Source organism: Lissotriton helveticus, chromosome 1_1 (genome assembly GCF_964261635.1).
Source record: "Lissotriton helveticus chromosome 1_1, aLisHel1.1, whole genome shotgun sequence".
Taxonomy (NCBI): Eukaryota; Metazoa; Chordata; class Amphibia; order Caudata; family Salamandridae; genus Lissotriton; species Lissotriton helveticus.
Window position 1 is genome coordinate 715,454,747 of NC_136057.1, and position 22,265 is coordinate 715,477,011.

Sequence of the window (22,265 nt, forward strand, 5' to 3'; positions counted from 1 at the left end):
ACCTCTCCCTCCTACTGTTCAGTGCTGTCTCTCTTCAATCCCCCCTCTCACTGAAGAAGTAGTCTTGGAAATACTTCCTAAGGTAAAGTCAGGTTCTCCGGCAGACATTTGTCCGGCCCGCATTCTTCAACAGATTTACTCTGTTTGCACTCAGCCCCCGATCACTCTTCTCAATAGTTCCCTTGTGCAGGGGGTTGTGATTTCAGCTTTCAAAACTGCCACAATAGTGCCTATTCTAAAGAAGCCTGGAGCAGATCCGTCCGCCCCAGTCAACTATCGCCCCATTTCCCTGCTGCCCTTTTTGGCCAAGGTGCTTGAGCGCCATGTTACATCGGCACTCAGTGCCCACGTAGAAGCAACTGGGGGCCTGGCGTCTCGTCAGGCGGGTTTTCGACCCAGGCACTCTACTGAGTCTGTCGTGGTGTCGGTCCTGGATAACCTCAGGGAGGGCTTGGACCAAAACAAACACCAGGCCCTGGTGCTCCTCGATCTCTCCGCCGCTTTTGATACGGTGGACCACTCCATCTTGCTTTCATGTATCAGAGCGGCGGGAATCGGGGGCTCAGCCCTGGTTTGGCTGTCGTCCTTCCTGAGGGACCGCACCCAGGCTGTCCGGCTGGGGGATTTCACGGCAATTCCACTCAATATCACTTGTGGTGTCCCTCAAGGCTCTTCTCTTTCCCCTCTTTTGTTTAATCTCTACATCTATCCTCTAATCTTTGCTCTTCAGCAGATGGAGGTCACCGTATATAATTATGCGGATGACCTCCAGCTCAACTTTAACCTTTCTTCTTCGTCCCATTCTCCCTCTAATTTTCAGTCTATTATGATTTTTATCAGGGACTGGATGAGCCACAACCACTTGAAACTGAACCCTGATAAAACCGAGTTGGTTCTCACCGGTGGCTCTTCCAGTCCCTGGAACTCTCTATTCTGGCCCTCTTCCTTAGGTCTCCCTCCCACCCCCTCTCCTACAGTCAAGACTTTAGGTATTAAAATGAATAACCATCTTACCCTACACTCACAAATTAGTTCTGTCGTCTCTTCCTGTTTTCTCACTCTTCGTACTATCCGCACTGTTTCCCGATTCTTTTCCCCCCTGGCACTTAAACTGATCATGTCTGCCTTAGTGATCTCCCGGCTGGACTATGCCAATGCCCTGTATAACGGCATTCCAGCCTACAGCTTAAGAAAGCTCCAACTGGTGCAAAATCAGGCGGCCCGGCTAGTGTACGGCCTCTCCCGCTCCCACCACTCCACTCCATTATTGAAGGCGCTCCACTGGCTGCCTGTCAGGGAGCGTTCCCTCTTTAAAACTGGTTGCATGGTTTTCCAGGCCCGCCAGGGCTCAGCTCCTGCTTTTAAAATCTCCCTGATAAAGGAATACGTCCCTGCCAGAGAGCTTCGCTCATCTTCTCAATCCCTTCTGCAGGTACCCCGCTACAAGCGGAAAAAATGGGGAGGTGCCAACTTTTCATTCTTGGCACCCACCTTTTGGAACTCCCTTCCCGACCATTTGCGGTCGGCTAAACACTACTCCCTTTTTCGTAAAGGCTTAAAAACCTTCTTGTTCAATCAGGCTTTTTCGTAGCAACCTATCCTCTGTCCCTCTTTTGCTAACTTTTCCTCCACAGCGCCAAGAAACCGTCTAGGTTAACGCTGCGCTTTACAAGTATTTTAAATTCAAATTCAATCTAAAAAAAGATGCAGAAAAACCTATAGCGCAATAGCGATTGTTCAGAGACCCCATCGCAGGAACAAGGTAAAATATGTCCACCAAACATATCAGTTGGGTTACCTGTGCTCATGAGCCACAAAACCATACCAGCTCTAAAACGCAAAAGGAGAGTCCTGTCCCATAGATAGAGGTAAAGTGTTAAATGAAAAACAGGTTCTGCGCTAGCGAAATGTCTGTAAAAGAACAAAACTGTGTTTTTCAGTAACTCAGTTTGCAGCCTTCTAGTTTCACAAAAATCCCAAAAGTGGTTCTTGACCAATGATTTATCATCTTTTTAAATTCTCTTCAGGGACAAAAAAAGAGAAGCCAACCCCAGTTCCTCAAATGTGCGCAAGATGTTATTTAACCAGGGAATGGTGCATCATTTAACCAAACTGAGACAGTCCAAAATGTTATCTCTACAGAATTGAGCATGCGGATGAGCCCTCACACTGACCAACAATAATGGTGGGGGTAACTGACCCTGTCCGCTATGTATCACTGGCTTAGCTCCAGTTGCATAATTTGACAGGAGTCTGTGGTTGGCAAGTGTAAAAGCCTCTGGTATATTCGATTTTCCTGTAGCTGGAGAAGGCCTCTCTTGTGGCATCCCCAAAACCCCACCCCATACGTGGCACCTGGGACACACTGTGCCTTATATACTTTTATCGGTGACTATATGGTTCCACTTCCCTTGTGCATGGCAGGTTAAAAATGGTCCCAGCTGATCTACTCAGCTTAAGACATGAACTGTTAAGCTGGGTTTGCCAAGACCACGAAGTATTAAAAATAACTCCCATGTAGCCAAAGTTATTTATGCCATGCAGTGACTGATCCTTGATAATAAGCCTGCGGGTGTCAATCCTACCTGTACCACAAGCCATGAACTGGGACATGCCATAATTGGTTACCATGTCAAGATTATCCATGAAATGAACAAAAAAGTTCCACCAGTGGCTGCAGGTTGGTCGATGTCCTGACCAGCAGAACAGTGTCACCCGCATAAAGCAATGCTGGCACCGGAGTACCAGCAACTGTAGGCATGTCTATTGGAGTTAGTGTCAAGTGTGGGCAGAGGTCTTTAATATATAATATAAAAAGCAGCGGGCCAAAATGCGGTCTTGGCAAACTATGCGCTTCAAACAGACTTCTGGGTACATTTCTCCATTCAAACTCCCCCTTAACTTGGCTGTCGAGTCAGAGTGCAAACTATGCAACAAATTGTGTCGACTTCCATGTCCAGCAGCCTCAACCACAGCTTGGTCCTGTTAACAGAATCAAAAGCTGTAGCGAGATACTTAAAGGCTAGGTACAGAGAGGTGCAGCTGCATTGATGTATTTTGTGACGATGAGACTCAAATTTAGGCACTGATCTACTGTAACCAGCCCATGGCGGAATCCAAACGGGAAGGGAGATAGTATATCTCACTCTTGTGCCCACTCAACTAGCCAATTTTATATCACTCTCATATATGCATATATGACCCCACTGGCCAACATTGTCAGATCCCTTGGTCTCAATATAACTTCCTAGCAGACAACACTGAACTCATCCTCTCACTTACCGATGACCCCACCACCACCAGAGCCAACTTACACCTATGCATGACAAACATCACTGACTGGATGAGGAACAACTGCCTGCAGCTGAACACAGACAAGATGGAAGTACTGATCTTTGGCAACAGCATCAACACATGGAATGACTCCTGATAGCCTTCAGACCTAGGACCCGTACTCACTCCCTCCAACCATGCCAGAAACCTCGGAATCATCATTGACAAAAAGCTTGCCATGAAATCACAGATCAACGCCATCCCCTCCACCTGTTTCCTCACTCTGCACATGCTATGTAAGATCTTCAAGTGGCTACGCCTACACATTAGACGCACCAACACAAGCCCTCAACACTAGCTGATTGGACTATGGTAATACCCTCAACGTAGGAATCACACCCCACCTCACGAAACTCCACTGGCTTCTTGTACAGAAGAGATGCCAATTCAAGCTGCCGACCCACACACAAAAGGCTCTACACAACCAACAACTCACCTACATTAACCACCACCTGAACTTCCACCAACCATGAAGAAGACTACACTCCACCTCCCTTTCACTTGCCCATACTCCGTCTACCGAAGCAGAAGTGTAGGACACACCTTCTCCCACATCACAGCAAAGACCTGAAACAGCCTCCCCATTAACCTCCGTACCATCACCTCACTTCTGGAGTTCTGAATGGCCCTCAAGACCTTGCTGTTTAAATAAGCCTCCGGGACCTGCGAGCGCCTGGGTACCCTATTTGGTGATTAGTCACATTTTATCAATCCTGATTGATTGTTTAAATGATCTTTACCGAATTATCTAACAAGGAAATAAGCCTATAACAATTCAGTGACATTCTGTTGCTTTTTTTAAAGATGTGCATGCCGGTGGAAAGTTTCTACAAGCATGGAAAGTGCATATTTAGGGCACGGTTAAAAACATTAGTGGTCAAAGGGCCCCAAAGCGTAACATTGCTTCAAAGTAGATCAACAGGGGTCCCATCGGGGCCTGGCCTGGCGCCTTGCCTTGACTACTCTGACGTTTGACTTTATCTAATTCAGCTAAGTTCCCTATAACTGAGAATGAGTTGAGAAACCTAAAAGATAGAGATATTTTCTTCAAGAAGATAAATGGGGGAGAAATGTGCTGCCCAATCGGTGCTCAAGATGTTACATTGCAACACGGGGCTTTCAGGAGAGTTTCTGGATTTCAATCTTTTGACTGTATCCCAAATACATTTGCTGTTTTTGCTCAATGCATCATTCTCCAAGATTTCCCAATCTGTCTTATGTAAATGTTTCCTTTCTGACTTAAAGGGCGGGATTATAGTCTTGTTGTACAAACTGAACTTCAGCCTGATCTCGTGGGGATGTAGACAAAGCTAATCTTAATCTCAGGTTTGCTACCTAGCAATGCTCATCGAACTAGTGCGGTCCTCCTTATCTGACTTTATGGATATAAGGAGGTGTTGTTTGATTGCTATGGTTAGTGCATCATAATGGGCTGATAAGATGTTCCCCCCTATTCTGTTAGGCAGTTTATAAATAGCTGCTGATGTTGAGACAATAGTAAACACAGTACAATTGTTGGGTCCTGTTTGCTACCAAGCAATGCTCATCGAACTAATGCGGTCCTCCTTATCTGACTTTATGGGTCTAAAGAGGTGTTGTTTGATTGCTTTGGTTAGTGCATCATAATGGCCTGATAAGATGTTCCCCCGCTTCTGTTAGGCAGGTTATAAATAGCCACTGATGTTGAGACAATAGTAAACACAGTACAATTGTTGGGTCTTTAAGGCGCCATACAAACCTAAAACCATCAATAGAGTGCTGGGTGGGAATAACATCAGCAGTGGGTTGAAGCCTGCTTATGGGTAACTGCACTAAAGCTCATAAGGTGTTATGATCTCCCCAATTAGCCAACACAACTTCCCCTTTAAGAAAATAGTTAATAAGGACCCTCATCACAAAAATATAATCAATGGTGGGTGGGCGACCATGCCCCCTAAAAAGTTGGTAGGGGAAGCTCGCCCTCACTAAAAGTGTCGACTAAACTATTCAAGTCATGTTCAGCCAAATAACTAGTCAGCTCAAGTCCCCTTGCTTCACTAAGATCCCCGTGTGATACTCCCTCAAGGCTTTCTCCACAAAGCGCCTATTCTTGTTCAGTTCATGTTAGTATTGACATCCTTGGTTTGGTTTCCCCCAAACATTTTGCCTTCACTCCTCCTGTTTTGCTGAAATCATTCTTGATGACTGTGCATTTTACTACTGAAAACGAGTGCTAAAGTGCTTGTACTCGTTCCTTTAAACCTGGTAAAATTGGCTTACACCCAATTGGCACATTTAATTTACTTATAGGTTCAAAGTAAGAAAGTCTGTAAGCTCTTGAAGATTGCATCAACGGCAGCACTAACAGCAGCATAGAAATATTTGCCATCATCAAAGATTTCACCATACTTCATGCCACCTCTAACAACATAATTTCTTCACAAGACCTTTACAACAAGCTGTCAGAATTCTCATGTAACAAAATCACCTCCAAATACAGCAGCCCCCACCCTCAACCTGACCCCATTATCAATACAACTCAACTTCCCATCACAGCAGCTGAATGAGCCCTGACCTCGTGGTTTGCTGTCACCTCTGTCAAAATCGCTGCTACCACTCAGGAACTCCACCTAACCCTTGCCCCACCACTCCTTCACCAAATAACTCTTACCAATCAATGAAGCAGTAACACCCATTCTCAATGCCTCCATCAACTCAGCTACAGTCTCAGACACCTGGAAACATGCCATGATCATGCCCCTGCTCAAGCAACTATCCTCTAACCCAGCCATGCTTTCCAACTACTGACCCATCTTGGTCCTACCATACCTGGCAAAGGTTTCAGAGGAACTAATCAACTAACACCTCGTAGACCGCCTCAGCAACCACCAGCTCCTTGATGCTACGCAGACTGGATTCATGCCCAGCCACAGTGCAGAAACAGCACTCATTACCAACACAGGTGACATATGCATTTTCTTTGACAGAGGAGATATGGGGCCCTCATTCTCCGACACCTCTATACAGCATTTGACATGTTCTCACAACCAATCCTCATCAGGAGACTGCATGAGACTGGCATTCAATGACCCATTCTCTGTGGATCTGCTCCTTCTTAATAGATAGAACACACGCTGTAAGCCTATCACCATACTCCTCAGAGGCCCATAAACTCATCTGAGTTTTATCACAATGCCCCACACATTTCAACGCCTTTGGCCAGTGTCATCCATGCACATGACATCAACTTCTCTCCTACATAGATGACCCACAACTTATACTCTCCCTCTTGGACAAGACTCCTAATACAAGAAACAAGTTTACCGCCTGCATGGCCGCAGTGGCGTCACTAGGGTTGGTGTCACCCAGTGCGAGTAACTCATGGTGTCACCCCCTCATGACTTACCCCATGGACCTCCTCTTTGACAGAGCCCAGGTCGATCCGTCCCAAACGCCTTCACGGTGATCATCCTGCTACCGCGTCCTCCTTCCTGTTGTCCTCCTCGGCTCTCCTGCTTTCACCTCCTTGTATCCGAGTTCCCCTCCACCACAGTCCCGGGCCATAGGAATATAAAGTCCTTCCTTACACGGCAACAGAGGAAGAGACCAGGAAGCAGGTCTCCTTGGTGCCCCCGGGGCTCCGCCACAAGCCTCCAAGGCCTTTTCCTTACAGTACACCCCTACCAGGCTTGGCTGATGGGGCAGTGCTGCTAGCGCAAAAGGTGGGGAAAACTACATTTTGCAGTGTAAAGAATTCTATGGAAACAGACGGTTCCTTCCTCAGCAGTGTTTGGCTAAAGCACAGCATGACAGAACCGCTTTGCTCCACTGATGTAAAATGCCGGCTCAGTTGCTCGTAACTTTAGTTTACATGGACCGCCCGTGAAGGCAACCTGCTGTCCAGTATTGATTTTTTAACAGTGAATAACATGTCTCCGTATTGTCACTACTTCCGAGTCGACAGAGAGCCAGTTATATGTCTAAACGTTTTCTAGGAGTGTGTGGGACTCGTAATGTGTAGAGTGATCTAGGATTTAAGTATCCCTTTCACCTCAGCCAACCGAAGTGCTGATTGGCTGCAGAGTCCACTCTTAACAGTGATTCCGGGGGGGGGGGAGCGGAATGGTTGTTAAACTGCGGGGCGCTTTTCACTACTTGAGTTTACTGTGTCTCTCCAATCCGTGATGGTTTACTGATGCCTCGTTGAGTCTTTCCCGGAGTTCTGTCACAGCTGAGCAAAGGCGTGTTGCCCTCTCCCTGTCACCCTTTCCCCTTTCCTCCAGCTTACAACTGCAGACCATTGTAGGGTCCAGCAAAGAGAATGCGCCCTTCTGCGTCCATCTCATGCAAAGAACAGTCAGGTTGTGCGCCTGCAGCTGAGAAACTAAACACAGTGACCTAATGAATCATAAATCGTGTTCATTGCCAAAAAGGTCTTTGACGCCTCGTCTGGGGTAGTAAGCGCTATATAAATGCAATTACAATACAATACAATAGGGTAAACACATGCACTGAGAAACTGGTTTCTAAATGTGACTCATCAACAGTATCTAGCAGAGAAAGAGGTCAGGAACCATGTGAAGATACACATTTTCTACCTCCCAGTTCACTTCCTGATCCAGGATGTAAAAGCATTTGTGGGGTTTGGAATCACACTTCGAAATGATTCAGTCTGGGCATACGTGAACATTCTATGCATTTATGTGGAACACCAAGAACAGATTGCACATGGCTGAACAATCACTCCCTCCCTCCTTCCCTCATGAGTCAATTTCTCCTAAGCCCTCCATGAGCCCACCTGGAGTAGGTCTGTGCTTTAAGTCCTATGCTGTAAAAGTGACCCATGTGGCCGGAAGTGCATAAGGCTGCTGCCGTATGTTTTTTTTATTTGAGCAGAACACGCTTTTTCAGCTCCATGCATGGTCAAGGTTTTAGATTACTTATGTGTGTGACATAATCATAATTTCAGGGTAATTGAGTGACATTTCAACGGACTATAAGTGACACTATCGCTACTCTGTCACCACTGACTAGAGTGCGACTTCAACTATGCCGCTTGGCGCAGGGCCCCTGAAAAGTACTGTGTATTGCACAAAGAAGACACTAGACTGTGTGTGAACGTCCGGGCACTGGCAGGCAGCTTATTATGATGACTAAGCTTAAACCGCTACTATTATAAACCAAAACCTTTACCAATCAAATTTAGCAGACACTGGGTGAGATTATACACCCTTAAGTATTAAGTAATGAAAGGTTCTGGTCATAAAATTCCACCGGAGCGCCAGTGAGGAAGTCTTCTGAAAGGACAGCAGCGCCCATTTAATGGCAGAGGCGCGAGGCTGCAAAGTTTGGCCAGCAGCACACAGCATAACCAGATTGCTGGTGACACCGGGTGCGGGCCGCACCCCCCGCATCCCCCTAGTGACGCCACTGCATGGCCGTAGTCTCTAACTGGATGAAAGCTAAGTGTCTCAAGCTCAACAGGTACAAGACAGAAGTAGTGATCTACAAGTAGAACACCTCATCACCACCTGGTGGCCGACCAAACTGGGACCCACACCAAGAACGAAAATCAGAATAATCTGGACATGACTACACACGTCAATGGCGTCACTGCATACTGCTTCAACACCATTATGATGCAGAGGAACATCTTCAAATGACTTCCAAGGAACACAAGAAAAACTGTCATTCACCCTAGTCACCAGCAAGTTGGATTATGGAAACACCCTCTATGCTGGGGTCGCCAAGCAACTCACTAGAAGACTACAGACCATCCAGAATTTGGCAGCCAGACTCATCTTTCATCCTCCCGCACAGAACTCAGATTACACCACACCTCAGGGAACTGCACTGGCTTGCAATACACACACGCATTCAATTCAAACATATCTCACACACATTCAAGGAACTCCACAATTCAGCCCCCACCTATCTGAACAGTCACATATCCTTCCTCAAACCATTTGGACACCTGTGCTCTGTGGCAATCCATGCTACCATCCCACGAATACATAGAACCAGTTCAGAAGGACCAGTGTTCTCTTACATCGCATCTAAAGCATGAAACAACTGCTCTCTTGACATCAGAGGCTCCTCCTCTGTTCTTGAATTTTTCAAGAAGCTGAAGACCTGGCTTTTTAATTAACAAACCTACTACAGTTAGGGCCAGGCACACATATCTACTCAGTGCCAGTATACCGTTGTGAGTGACAGTTTAATTTACACATACAAATAACAAAGGAAAGTAACACTACATGAGCATAGATCGTAAATTAAATATTACCAGTGGGCATGCATCGCCTATTGTGCCACCCACTCAATTAGCCTTTTAAAACATTTCTCAGGCCAGCCATTTCAGCCTGTGTGCAGTTTAAAACTATAATTTCAATATGGCACAATAAACATTCCTGTTTAATGCATATAAGTCACCCATAGGGTATTCTCTAAAAAGTTCATAGGGTAAGTTGCATTGTATTTAAAAAGTGTGTCATGTATTTTAAAATTTTTAAATGTCCTGGTAATGAAAAACCTCTAACCACAATGGGGAATTACTTCATTCAGTAAGTGAGGCCTTTTTCAATGTTCCCTACTGCATTATCCCTTTCTTCAGAATGGGCATTGCTCAATGTGTTTCTGATTATGCTCCCAACGGAATTCATATTATTTTTGAGAAGTCAATGCATAACAATTTGAAAGCGGAAAGGCCTTGTCCTTCCATTCCTGATTTAGTCACATCTATCACAACTATAAAGTTGCTAACATTGATAGTTTCCTTTTCAAAGTACAGCATTGACTCTAAGAAGAGGTTGATAGGTCCTGGATGCAATTAGCCCCATATTAAACATCTTTTAAGTTATTTGAAAAGCCAAGACGTTTCCTGTAATATTGAACCACTAGAGTTCTTTTTTTTTTTTTTTTTTTTAAATATTTTTATTGAAATTTTTCCCCTCATTTTATTTCCCCCCCTCCCCCATTACATGGACAAGGCACAATAAGATTCATAAGGCAGCCACATACTCAACCACATATTCAAGAAAAAAAAGGGATAGAAATATTACAGTATACACACTACATATAGATCCTATCAAGATATATACAGATACAGATAATATATATTAACTTTCCATAATACATATATTCCTCAAAATACCTTATTCAGTTCCAGCCTTCCAATCAATCAAAGGACCCCAGATTTGTATACCCAGCTTTTTACCCTTTCTCCCTTTCCTAGAGTAAATAGCTGTTTCCAATTTTTGTATTGACAAAGTTTTTCCAAGCCATTGATGATACGTGGGAGGATTTGGATCTAACCAAATTGAGGCCACAAGCAGTCTAAAAATCGCCATTGCTACAAACAGAAAATATTTACAATTAATTTGCCCGTTAGGGGAGATTCCCAGCAAAATAGTTGCTGAGTCCAGCTCTATAGTTGTGTCTAAGGCATTCCGGAAAAAATTCCTGATATCTTGTTTTATTTTATCTAAATGTGGACAAGTGGAGAAAATATGTAACAAGTTGGCCTCCATACTACCACATCTAAAACACGTGATGCCCGACACAGCCCCCCATTGAGCAATTTTCCATGGCGTATAATACAAGTGATACAAACTCTTGTAGTGCTGGACCTGAAGAGACGCCGAGCATAGTAGTTTACATCCCATCTCAAGTGATTCAGAGAAAATATCTCTTTCTCTAGCTATATCTAAATCTGAGGACCATTTGACTATCCATTTATCAAGATCATCTTTTTTTAACTTTGTCATTTCTAAATAAAATCTTTTTATAGTACAGTCATTACCTTTTTGTATGAGATCCATCATTGTACTCCTCCCAAAGCCTAGAGCTCCCCCTTTTTTATTTAATATACAGCTTCTTATTTGAAGGTATTTAAAAAAATGATTTGTGCTTAACATATACTTATTTTTCAGATCAATAAATTGTAACATACCATTATCATCCCACATATCACCAATCATACTTATACCTCGACTCTCCCATTCTTCATATATCATTCCTGAAAACACAGCCCTAGGTAATGAGGGATTATTTTTGAATCTAGTATATACACTGTATTTCCCTATTCCAACCTTTTTGGAAAATCCTTTCCATATATTATAGGCCGCCATAATTGTCTTGAAACGTGTTCTTTTAAAGTAACTTCCATCAGTAAATCTTACAAAAATATTTTCGGCATTTGTACCCAAAGCTAAACCATATATAGCCAGCGAACCTGTCTTATCCCATCCATCCATCTCAGCCCCCCCAATTAATCCAACCATCCCTTGTATTGCTGCAGCCCAATAATATACCTTTAGATCCGGCAATGACCACCCCCCTTTCTCCCTGGGAAGGGACATATACCTCAATGCCCTCCGGGTTTTACCTCTAGCCCAGATAAACCGATTTACCATACTTTCGCAAGTTTTAAACCACTTATTTTCAATTAGAAGAGGAATTGCCCTAAAAAGATACAGCAGTTTGGGTAAGATCAGCATTTTAATAATATGAACTCGCCCAACTAATGATAAATGTAAGTTCTCATAGCGATCCAGATCTTTTCTTGCTTTTTCAATTACTGGTGCAATATTATTATCCACCAAGCTATCTAAATTAGACATAATATTAATTCCGAGGTATTTCCCTACCGGCACTACTCTTCTATCTTCACAAGGTGTAAAAGAGTTTTTGATAATCTGAGTTTTAGACACGTTCAGTGAATACCCTGAGACTTGACCAAATCTTAAGGCCTCAGCCTCTACAAACATAGTTGCTTCCGTAGGGCAGGATGTTATCACCGCCACGTCATCAGCATAGGCTAATATCTTGCATGGCCCAAGAGCTGTACTGACTGGATTGATCTCTGGTGCTGATTCTATCTTGCGTATTAAGGGATCCATATAGATGGCAAATAGCAGGGGAGAAAAAGGACATCCCTGGCGAGTTCCTCTCTTGATTTTAAATTGACCAGTTATACCCCCGTTTATCCTTAATGCTGCACCTGGGTCCATATATAAAGTCTGAATTGCTTTCAAATACCCTCCTCTAATCCCAACTCTAACTAGGGTCTGCCACAAATACTGCCAGGAGACCCGATCGAATGCTTTTTCCGCATCCAGAAGCATAACTGCCATCGGGTCTCCTGCTACCTCCGCCACATCAAGTAAAGTTATAACTTTTCTGATATGGTGAGTTGTCCCTCTACCAGGAATAAAACCATGTTGGTTGTCACTAACCAGGGTACTTATAATTCTTGCAACTCTTGCAGCCAGTGCCTTCGAATAAATTTTGGTGTCATTATTCATCAATGTTATTGGGCGGTACGAACCTGGTTCACTCGGAGGCTTTTCTTTTTTTTAAATTAATACTATATCTGCCCCGCTCCAGGATTTGGGAATGGACACCCCACTTTGTGCAGCTTGAAATGTTTGAGTTCAATTATTACCTAAACATCCCCAGAAAGTTTTATAGAACTCAATCGGTAGCTGATCAGGTCCAGCAGCTTTCCCCGAGGGTAGAGCAGTCATTGCTTCTTTAATCTCAATTTCGTCCAACACGATCTCTAATTCATCTGCATCCTCAGGAGAGATAATTTTTACCTCGATGTTCTGGAGATATTCGTTTATTCTTTCGATACTACTGGGATCTTTCTCATCATATAAAGTTTGGTAAAACTTCCTAAAAACCTCCCGAATTTGTTCTGGATCTGAGTGTAGTTGTCCCTTTTCATCCTTTATTTCCTTAATCGTCCCTGCCGCCGCTATCTGCCTGGTTCGTATAGCAAGGACTCGCCCTATTTTCTCACTGAACTCGTAACATCTCTCCCTTCTGATTGTATATTGCTTTGCGGCTCTATTAGCAAGTTCTTCCTCTGCTTCACTTTTCACCTTCAGTAATTCTATTACGAATTGTTCAGTCGACTCTCCCCTTATTACACAGTTATTAAGTTGTTCTTCTGCCTCCAGTACTTTTCCCTCTCTCTCCTTATATCGCAATCTTTCTGTTTTCCTCTTGAAGGCACTATAACTACACGTTTCACCGCGTACTCCCGCCTTAAAGGCATCCCATACTATACCAACTGCAGCAGTTCCTCTATTATGTTCAAAGAATTCAGTAATCCATTTAGACATATGTTTTATATAATCATCATCTAAAAGCAAACCCCTTTCGAATGTCCACTCCCTTCTTGTTATTGTTTTCCCTCTCTGCTTTATCGTTAGGATTAGGGGATTGTGGTCACTAAGTATCCGAGGAAGTCTATCAATTTCCACTATACTAATTAAATCATTGGAAACCAGAAAGTAATCCAACCTAACGCTTATCTGATGCGGTGCTGAATAATATGTATAACCGAGTTGTTTCGATCTAATTGACCCCCAGACATCTCGCAGTGTATTATTGTCTAGAAGATCCGTAAGGGCCTTGTAAACCTTTTTCTTCCTACCCTTATACTGTCTTATTGAGCCTGATCCTAGACCCTCCGCTCCGTCAATATTTAAGTCTCCACCTATAATAACTCGAGGGGCCCAATCTGCCAACTCAGAATCCAAAAATTGCAAAATTTCTGGATCGTCCTGTGTAGAACCATATACTGCAACTAATGTTGTCCACACCCCCCCTACTAATACCTCTACCATAGCCCATCTGCCCCAGTTATCTCTTAACTTCCTCCTTGTTACTACCCTTTTATCCCTCGATAGAATCGCTACCCCTCTCTGTTTTACTCCTTGTTTAGAAGTAACTATTAATTGAAACCCCAGCTGATTAAGATAAATCTCCTGGGTACTCATTACATGTGTCTCCTGAAGAAACACAAAATCTACATCCATTTGCCGTAAGCGCATTCCTATCTTCTGCCTTTTCATTACATCATTTAGGCCGCATACATTCCATGTCACTAATCTAATAGACATTTTTTCATATTTTTTTTTCTTTCCCCTAACCAATTCCCTTCACACCCTATCTGCTTGCTTTTAGTTCTAGAAACAATATACAATACTAGGTCTAGCACACTGAATGAAAATACTTCCCCATTCATTTCAATGTTGTCTTTCACAGCTTCAGTATCACTACACATATCATACAGTTGATACAAATTGCTTTTGTCAAATCCTCTTAAGTATCTTGTGCCTTTGTGCCCTGTCCATTTCCCTACCCATCCCCAACCCCACCCCAGACTGCCCACCCTCAGGCTCCCACCCCCCCTACAGGCAAATAGGTCCAACGGACCTATGTCTGGCCGACTTTGGCCTCCTGGATGCCAAACCCGTCAACCCCCCTAACTTTTCCCCTCAACTTACTGTGCTCAGTGTATGTCCAGCAAATACCACCCATATTGTGCTCAACCTCCACCACTATACTTCTTGTATTAATATCAATCTTTACTTATTGGAACAGAAGAAGCAGAAGAAGCTACAACACAAGAAAACCATCATATAAAGAGGAGTGAAAAAAATAAGTTTTTCATAATCCTTGAACAAACAATTTCCTCTATTATTTTAAATAAGTCCTCATATCTAACTTTTCATCCCCAAAAAGAGTAATTTACACAGTCTCTATTTTCCACATTATGTTTATCTTCGTTTCTTTTGGGGAGTATCCCTAAGAGCTACTGCGTGATCGTTATTCTCAGCGTTCTCCTTATGCCTTGTTTTCCGTTGGTCTTGCAAAAAGTTAACCACTAGAGTTCTCAAATTGGATTCTGATTTTGATCTGCCTTGTGGGGAATGCCAGTGCAGCAATCTCTTGTGAGCATAGTATGGGTTCATTGCTCAAGACTGAAAATAAATTAGGCAAACTTTTAAAATGCAGCCTAAGGTATTTGCCAATGTGCCAAACTAAGACCGAAAGCCGGTTGGACTGCAACTACCCACAGCCAACTATGCATTCATTGACTGAGATGACTTTTAGGTAAGCAATCAATTGAGTGAGATATTAAAGGTTAGGATAGGGATTCGCCAACTATCCCTGTAATATCTCATTCAATTGATCGCCTTCTTTCATCGTGGAAAAGCACACTCAAGAACACTAGAAAACCAGGAATATATTTTAAAATCAAATCCTATTCTAGTATGTTCAATATATAGTATAAATATAATAATAACTACTATTTGTATATAACAAACACCACTTTCTTGGCTAACTAAGCGAAACGGCGAACCTAAAAGAGGCATAATTCGGGTTTCAAAGATGCTTCAAACTACCATACTTTTTTGGAACAACTGAATCAAAGTTTAGCTAAGTAACAGTGTCTTCTATTGTTGCCTATGTCGGCAGGCAGGCAGATAAGCTCACAGAGTGACAGCTAGATTTGATTTCCTGAAGCCTTCAGTGAACATTTGTGATTACAGCTCTGTATGCCCTCTGTCTTGAGTTCCTGGTGCAAAGTTCTTCTCTATCTTATTACATTTGTTTTTTAGTTTAAATATTGTATTTGATCATTGTTGAACATTATCAGAATAAACAATTAGCATAGAGGCCCTGGCACCCACGCACAAAACAAAATATGAATCTGCCAGGTGCACCACTATGCTATGACTGGGCAAAAAATTAAGTCACTCCTAATGCCTTGTATGCTCACAGGAAAATGTTCTTATATATCAAAAGGACACTCAACATATTGGGATCAGTATGCTCTCATAATGAAATAACATCCACAAGCTATTCCACTGTGTCGGCCTAATTAGACATGTTTCAGAACAGGTCTAAAAAGGATTAAAATATTTATTATTTATCTCCAGTTTATGGCATGATAGAAAATGTTTCAAAGTTATTTACTAATTAGTTGAAAAAAAATCTGATTTAGGGGTGGAATCATAATTCTGATAACTTAAAAGGAAATGTAATGTTGTAAATGTATATAGTCAGCTTGAGCTGGAACTGGCTGAAAACCAATTCTGACACTCTTCACAACCCAGATATTGAATACACATCCTTGACTGGGAGAGTTAGCCTCTCTAGTTCAGAGTACAATAGCCTTCCTCTGAGCCTTGGAGCAAATGTGCGCTAACTGCTGATCCCTTACCTAGAATTTGTTATCTGTGAGTGAACGGGAACTGTTGGGAAAACAAGGGGCAGCTTTAGCACTACCTCTTTTGACTTGGAGATGCCAATGAGGACTTCTCCTATTTATTCACAGGAGTCTCTGAGTTAGCAAGACTCCAGTCACAGTCAGGGAGTGAACCAGTGTTATCCCTGTCATATGAAAGGAGAGCTCCTCTAAATAGTGGAGTAGCTAAGGAGCTGAGGACATCTGCTTGGTAGCAGTTGATATCTGACTTCTTGAAGCACAGGCTACTGGCCGATTGTACAGTAAGGCAAATAGGAAGTGCTACAGTTATGCTGGTTACTAGTAGAACACTGAAAATTGGGTGGTAGGTTACTCAATCACTGGCTGGTGCACATGATAAAGCTGGCACATTATGGCACCCACCTCAGAACTTTGCTAGACTTGGAAAGACTTCATCTGAAAAAAGAAGGCTATGCTGAAAGGGGAATACTGGCTCTGGCGGAAAGAAGAGGACTCAATTAAGGACCTTTGCATCCTGCTACAAACCTGGAACAATACCTGGCCTCTATGGGGTGTGGCCTCCTTTATACTGTTAGACATGTCAGCCGTAGTGTGGTCTTCCCCTAAAATCGTTGACTACTTAACCTCCATTTTTGGAACTTAAATTTGTTTGAATTGGCTTACGCCTTACTGGCATATTTGATTTACTTATAAGTCCCTTGTGCAGTGGTATACCATATAACCAGGGCCTGTTAATAAAATACTACTGGTAGGCCTACAGAACTTCTTGTGTCACCGACTTAAGTAGCACCTGCAGGAAGTGCTTCAGACCCTGCAACAGGCAGGCCTGACTATCAAGGTCAGTAAGTGCCAGATAGGGCAGGGATTAGTGGTCTACTTGCGATAGCTTGTGGGCAGGGCTAAGGTGCAGCCCCTCCGGGCACAAGGCCCCCGACTTTTGCAAAATATTTTGTGTCCAAACAGATGCCTAAGAGCATGACATAGGGTCAGTTCTTTCACAGCTAAATAATGAAGCCCTAGACCAACCTGTATCTTCTCTAGGACGTTACTTCCCACTGCACAGAGGTAGAGTGTTATTGAGAGAGACGCCTTTGCTGTGGTAATGACACTGAAGAAGCTGAGACCATATTTGTTTGAGACTCACTTCTGGGTTTAGATGGACCACAGGTCCATCAGGTGGCTCATGCAAATGAGTGATGAGAACCCAAAATTGTTGAGGTGGTCCATCGTCCATCTCCCTGCAGGCAATAACCTTTATGGTGGAACACTTAAAGTGCGTATAATCATCACTCTCCCAAACATGGTTAAATTAGCTTATTGGAAACTAATCTTAACCTGAGGAAGCATTACTGAGCGTGGCGCGCTCACAAGAGCCATACTAAGATCCTTTTTAAAAACATTCGATTTTTATTTAGTTTATTTGTTTTTGATGCCGTTTTCGTGCTTTTAAAATAACGTCCACTTACTGGCACTATAATTGTTATTCCACCGCGTTTGTGCGGGTCCCTGCTCCTTCGAGGCAGCACTGTGGCGGCCATCTTGGGTTGGGGGTGTAGCTCAGGCAAGCTGCGCACGGTCTAGTCGTCGCAAGGACGCTAGACCGGTATTTAAACGGGGCAAACTAGGTGGCCTGTGATTGGAAACGAATCTTAACCTGAGGAAGCATTACTGAGCGTGGCGCGCTCACAAGAGCCATACTTAGATCCTTTTTAAAAACATTCGATTTTTATTTAGTTTATTTGTTTTTTATGCCGTTTTCGTGCTTTTAAAATAACGTCCACTTACTGGCACTATAATTGTTATTCCACCGCGTTTGTGCGGGTCCCTGCTCCTTCGAGGCAGCACTGTGGCGGCCATCTTGGGTTGGGGGTGTAGCTCAGGCAAGCTGCGCACGGTCTAGTCGTCGCAAGGACGCTAGACCGGTATTTAAAACGGGCCATGCTGACGCGCAGCGGGCACGCGCTGCGGGCTCGCCAGAGCATCGCCGGAGTCACGCCAGAGTCCAGCCCGTCTGCGCCCGTCCGCGCACAGACGGGCGCAGGGGCTGGGACTACTGGCCAGCGGCTTATGTACTCCATGGAGGAGCTATATAACCTGAATAGAGGTGAGCCTCTCGTAGATCAGGCAGTCCTACTGACGCTTAAAAAACACGCTATATTGCACCCCGCTAAGCTTATCCCCCCCCCGGGTCAGTACCCTATATTAAAAATAACTAGCCTCAATACTCGATCGCTCCACTGCCATTATTTGGAGGTTTATAGTATGCTTCAGGACAATGACATCGATGTCCTGACTCTTTCGGAGACCTGGACGGGTGAGAATTCGATGCCTGATATCATTGCCGCCCTTCCAAGTGGATATGATGTAATGTGGCACAATCGCCCAGGGGGCTCACGGGGGGGAGGGGTAGCTATTTTCTATAGGAAGACTATGATAGTTGAAAAGTTGTTATCAGAGACAATTGACCTGACTGACTTGCTTGGGGTAAAGGTCACTGTGCATAATGTGTGCTGGGTGATTTTATCAGTCTATCGCCCACCTAATTCAACTCCACTCTTCCATGATTTATTCTGCCCTATTATATCTGACCTATGCTCTAGATATACGAAAATCCTGGTAACAGGTGACTTCAACTTACACTGGGATAAGCCTAACTGGGATCTGCCTACGCGCCAGATTGATACCTTAATGTCTGCGGTGGGCTTTAAACAAATTGTGGATGTCCCCACACATGTAAAAGGCCACACTCTTGACCTCGTGTGGACTACAGATGCCAGTCTTACCCTTAAAGATGTAGTGCCTTGCATTTGGTCCGATCACCATCTGGTATCTTGTGAGGCCCGTCTTAAAAGCTGCATTACTCACGGCCCGCTTGGTTTTAGGAAAACCCGGAAATGGGCTGAGGTCGATTTAGCGTCCCTGACTAAGGTGCTCCTGGTAACACCCCAGGTCGTTGATCTGGGACGTAGCCTGGACCGTGAATACTCTGATTTAATGAGGAGCATGACCCGGGCCATTGACCAAATAGCGCCGGTGAGAACACAGCGACTAAAGGGATCTGGCAAAGGAGCTCCCTGGTTTACGCCACCCTTAAGGGAAGCAAAAAGAAAGCTTAGAGAGCTCGAAAGAGTGTGGAGGAAAACCAAGCTGGATACGGACAGGAAACTTTATAAAGCCTCCCTTAACCATTATAAAAATCTTATGACCCAAGCCAAAGCGGAATACCTTGAGTCCCGCCTAAGCAAGGCAGCGAATATTCAGAAAGAGACCTTTAAAATACTGGCAGAGCCGAGTAAAAAACCAGATAATTCCAAGGTTCCCATCGATGGTAGCACCTTCCAGGCCTACTTTTTGGAGAAGGTGAAGATCATCACTCAGGAGATAAAGAACGGGGTGGTAATGAAGACTACTGTGGTATCAGCATCTAAGAATGTGACTGCCTGCTCCCTTGAAGTGTTTCCAGAGATGGATGCACTGATTCTGGAACAGCTGATGGGTAAAATCAAATCTGGCTCCCCAGCCGACCCATGCCCACCTGAGATCTTCCGTGTTGCGCGCCCCTTATTGGAGGAATGCATCATCTCCATCCTTAACAGATCTTTAGATACGGGGTATCTACCGGCTGAACTCAAGGAGGCGCGTGTAAGACCCCTATTGAAAAAACCTGGGTCGGACCCTGCGGTGTTAAAGAATTACAGACTTTTATCCCAGCTGCCTTTTCTCTCAAAAATCCTTGAGCAGCATGTGTTAAAATCCCTGTCCCTCTATTTGGAATCTTACCATCTACTCCATGAGCGACAGGCAGGTTTCCGAGCCCATCACAGCACCGAGTTGGTGATGCTCTCGGTGCTGGACGAACTAAGAGGCATGGCTGACTGCAAGAAACCGAGCGCCCTGATTTTGTTGGACCTATCAGCGGCGTTCGACACTGTCAGCCATGCCTTGCTCTTGGAAAGGCTGAAGGATTTTGGGATTAAGGGTGTGGCCTTTCAATGGTTGCAATCCTTCCTTACAGGAAGGACCCAAAAGATACAACTGGGAGATGAAACATCTGAGATGGGGAGTTTAGAGTGCGGGGTACCACAGGGGTCTGCCCTGTCCCCGCTCCTATTTAACCTCTATCTGCAGCCGTTGATTGCCTCTTTGGCCACTATGGGCTGTAAAGTCTTTAACTACGCCGATGACACGCAATTGTTGTTAAGTGTCGACGACACCGTGGCCGCACAACTCCAAGCCCAGAACATCTTGAGGTTCACAGTGCAATGGATGATAGACAACCTGTTAAAAATCAACCCAGACAAGACTGAGGTATTAGTGATTCCATCCACTACCTCACCTTGGGGTGACCTCTATTGGCCCATGGAGTTAGGCCCTGCTCCAAAACCAAGCCCGGCTGTAAAAAGCTTGGGGATTAAGCTGGATGGTGATCTGTCAAAGGCCCCTCAGATCTCGGTGGTTGTGGGCAGTTGCACAAACATCATTCGGCAACTGCGGAAGCTAGCGCCTGTCCTCTCACAGTCCATGATGCGATCAATAGTAGCAGCCACTATTATCTCCAGGATTGATTATGGTAATGCCCTGTACCTTGGCTTACCCAAAACACTGACCAGTAGGCTTCAGGTCATAATGAATGACGCTGCTCGGTTGATTTTCAGACTCCCGAGGAGATCCAAAGCTTCTCCACTACTACAAAGTTTGCATTGGCTCCCCATTAAAGAAAGAGTGGAATTTAAGAACCTATGCACGGCCCATAGGGCAATCTATGGCAAGGCCCCAGCCTACATTAAAGATCGCCTACAACTGTATTGCCCTATGAGAACACTTCGGTCCTCAGACTCCCAACTACTGACCTGTCCTCGTTACAGGTTAGTGACTAAAGGAGGGAGAGCCTTTTCAGTGCTAGTCCCCCAGCTGTGGAACAGCTTGCCTGGGGTGCTGCGTGGGGAAGGAAATCTGTTACGATTTAGAAAGGGTCTAAAAACGCTACTGTTCAGTAGAAGCTTGAGTACAGTGTAATCCAGCTCCGGCCTTTGCTCCTACCTTGTTAAGTTATTGTATGATACCATCTTTCCAAGCGCTTAGAGACCTGCAGGGGATTAGGCGCGATCCAAACCACACTAACAATAACAATAACAATAACAATAACAATAACAATAACAACGGATTGGCATATTTAATTTACTTATAAATCCCTTATACAGGGGTAAACCATATAACCAGGGCCTGCAAATTAAATGCTGCTAGTGGGCTTGCAGCATGTCTTGTGCCACCCAGGTAAGCAGCCCCTTAAAAATTTCGCCAGGCCTGTCATTGCAGCTGTAATTCTGGGAAAATCAATAAGTCTCCCTATGCCTAACAAAATGAATGTGTTGTTCTGTAACGCAACTGGTACTCATGTAAAGTGCTCTGATACCTTTGGCATGAGTTTGTGCTACATAAAACTCTCCCACAAAAGAAATCAATACATTTTATAAATGCCTTTTTGGGAAAGTTGGCATTTACCTGCACTTAGTCAGTTGAGGCCTACAGCCTGTCGTAGGTCACATAACTGGGCATACATGAGAGTTAGACTTTGTGAATCACTCCCTGACAGGCACAAAATAGAGGGATTAGGTGTGCCTGATTAGGCCATCAATTTGCAGGATGAGGGGGCAGAGCTGAGGACAGGCCAGTTTGCAACTGAATAAGCTGTGCCCTGCCTTCACATATTCTCTGTATCCAGCTTGGAGTCAGGGCAGGGGAGTCAGGACATTCCAAGCTCTTCAAAGAGAAACCTCTAGAAACATCTCCCAAGGAGACACCGGGTAAACAAATAGGGCCCTCAGACCAATTCTTCAGTTCACTTTCTAGACCTAAGTAAGAACTCTCAGAGGACTGCCAGCCACTGTGGCCTGCTCTGAACTTCACAAGACTGCTTTACTGC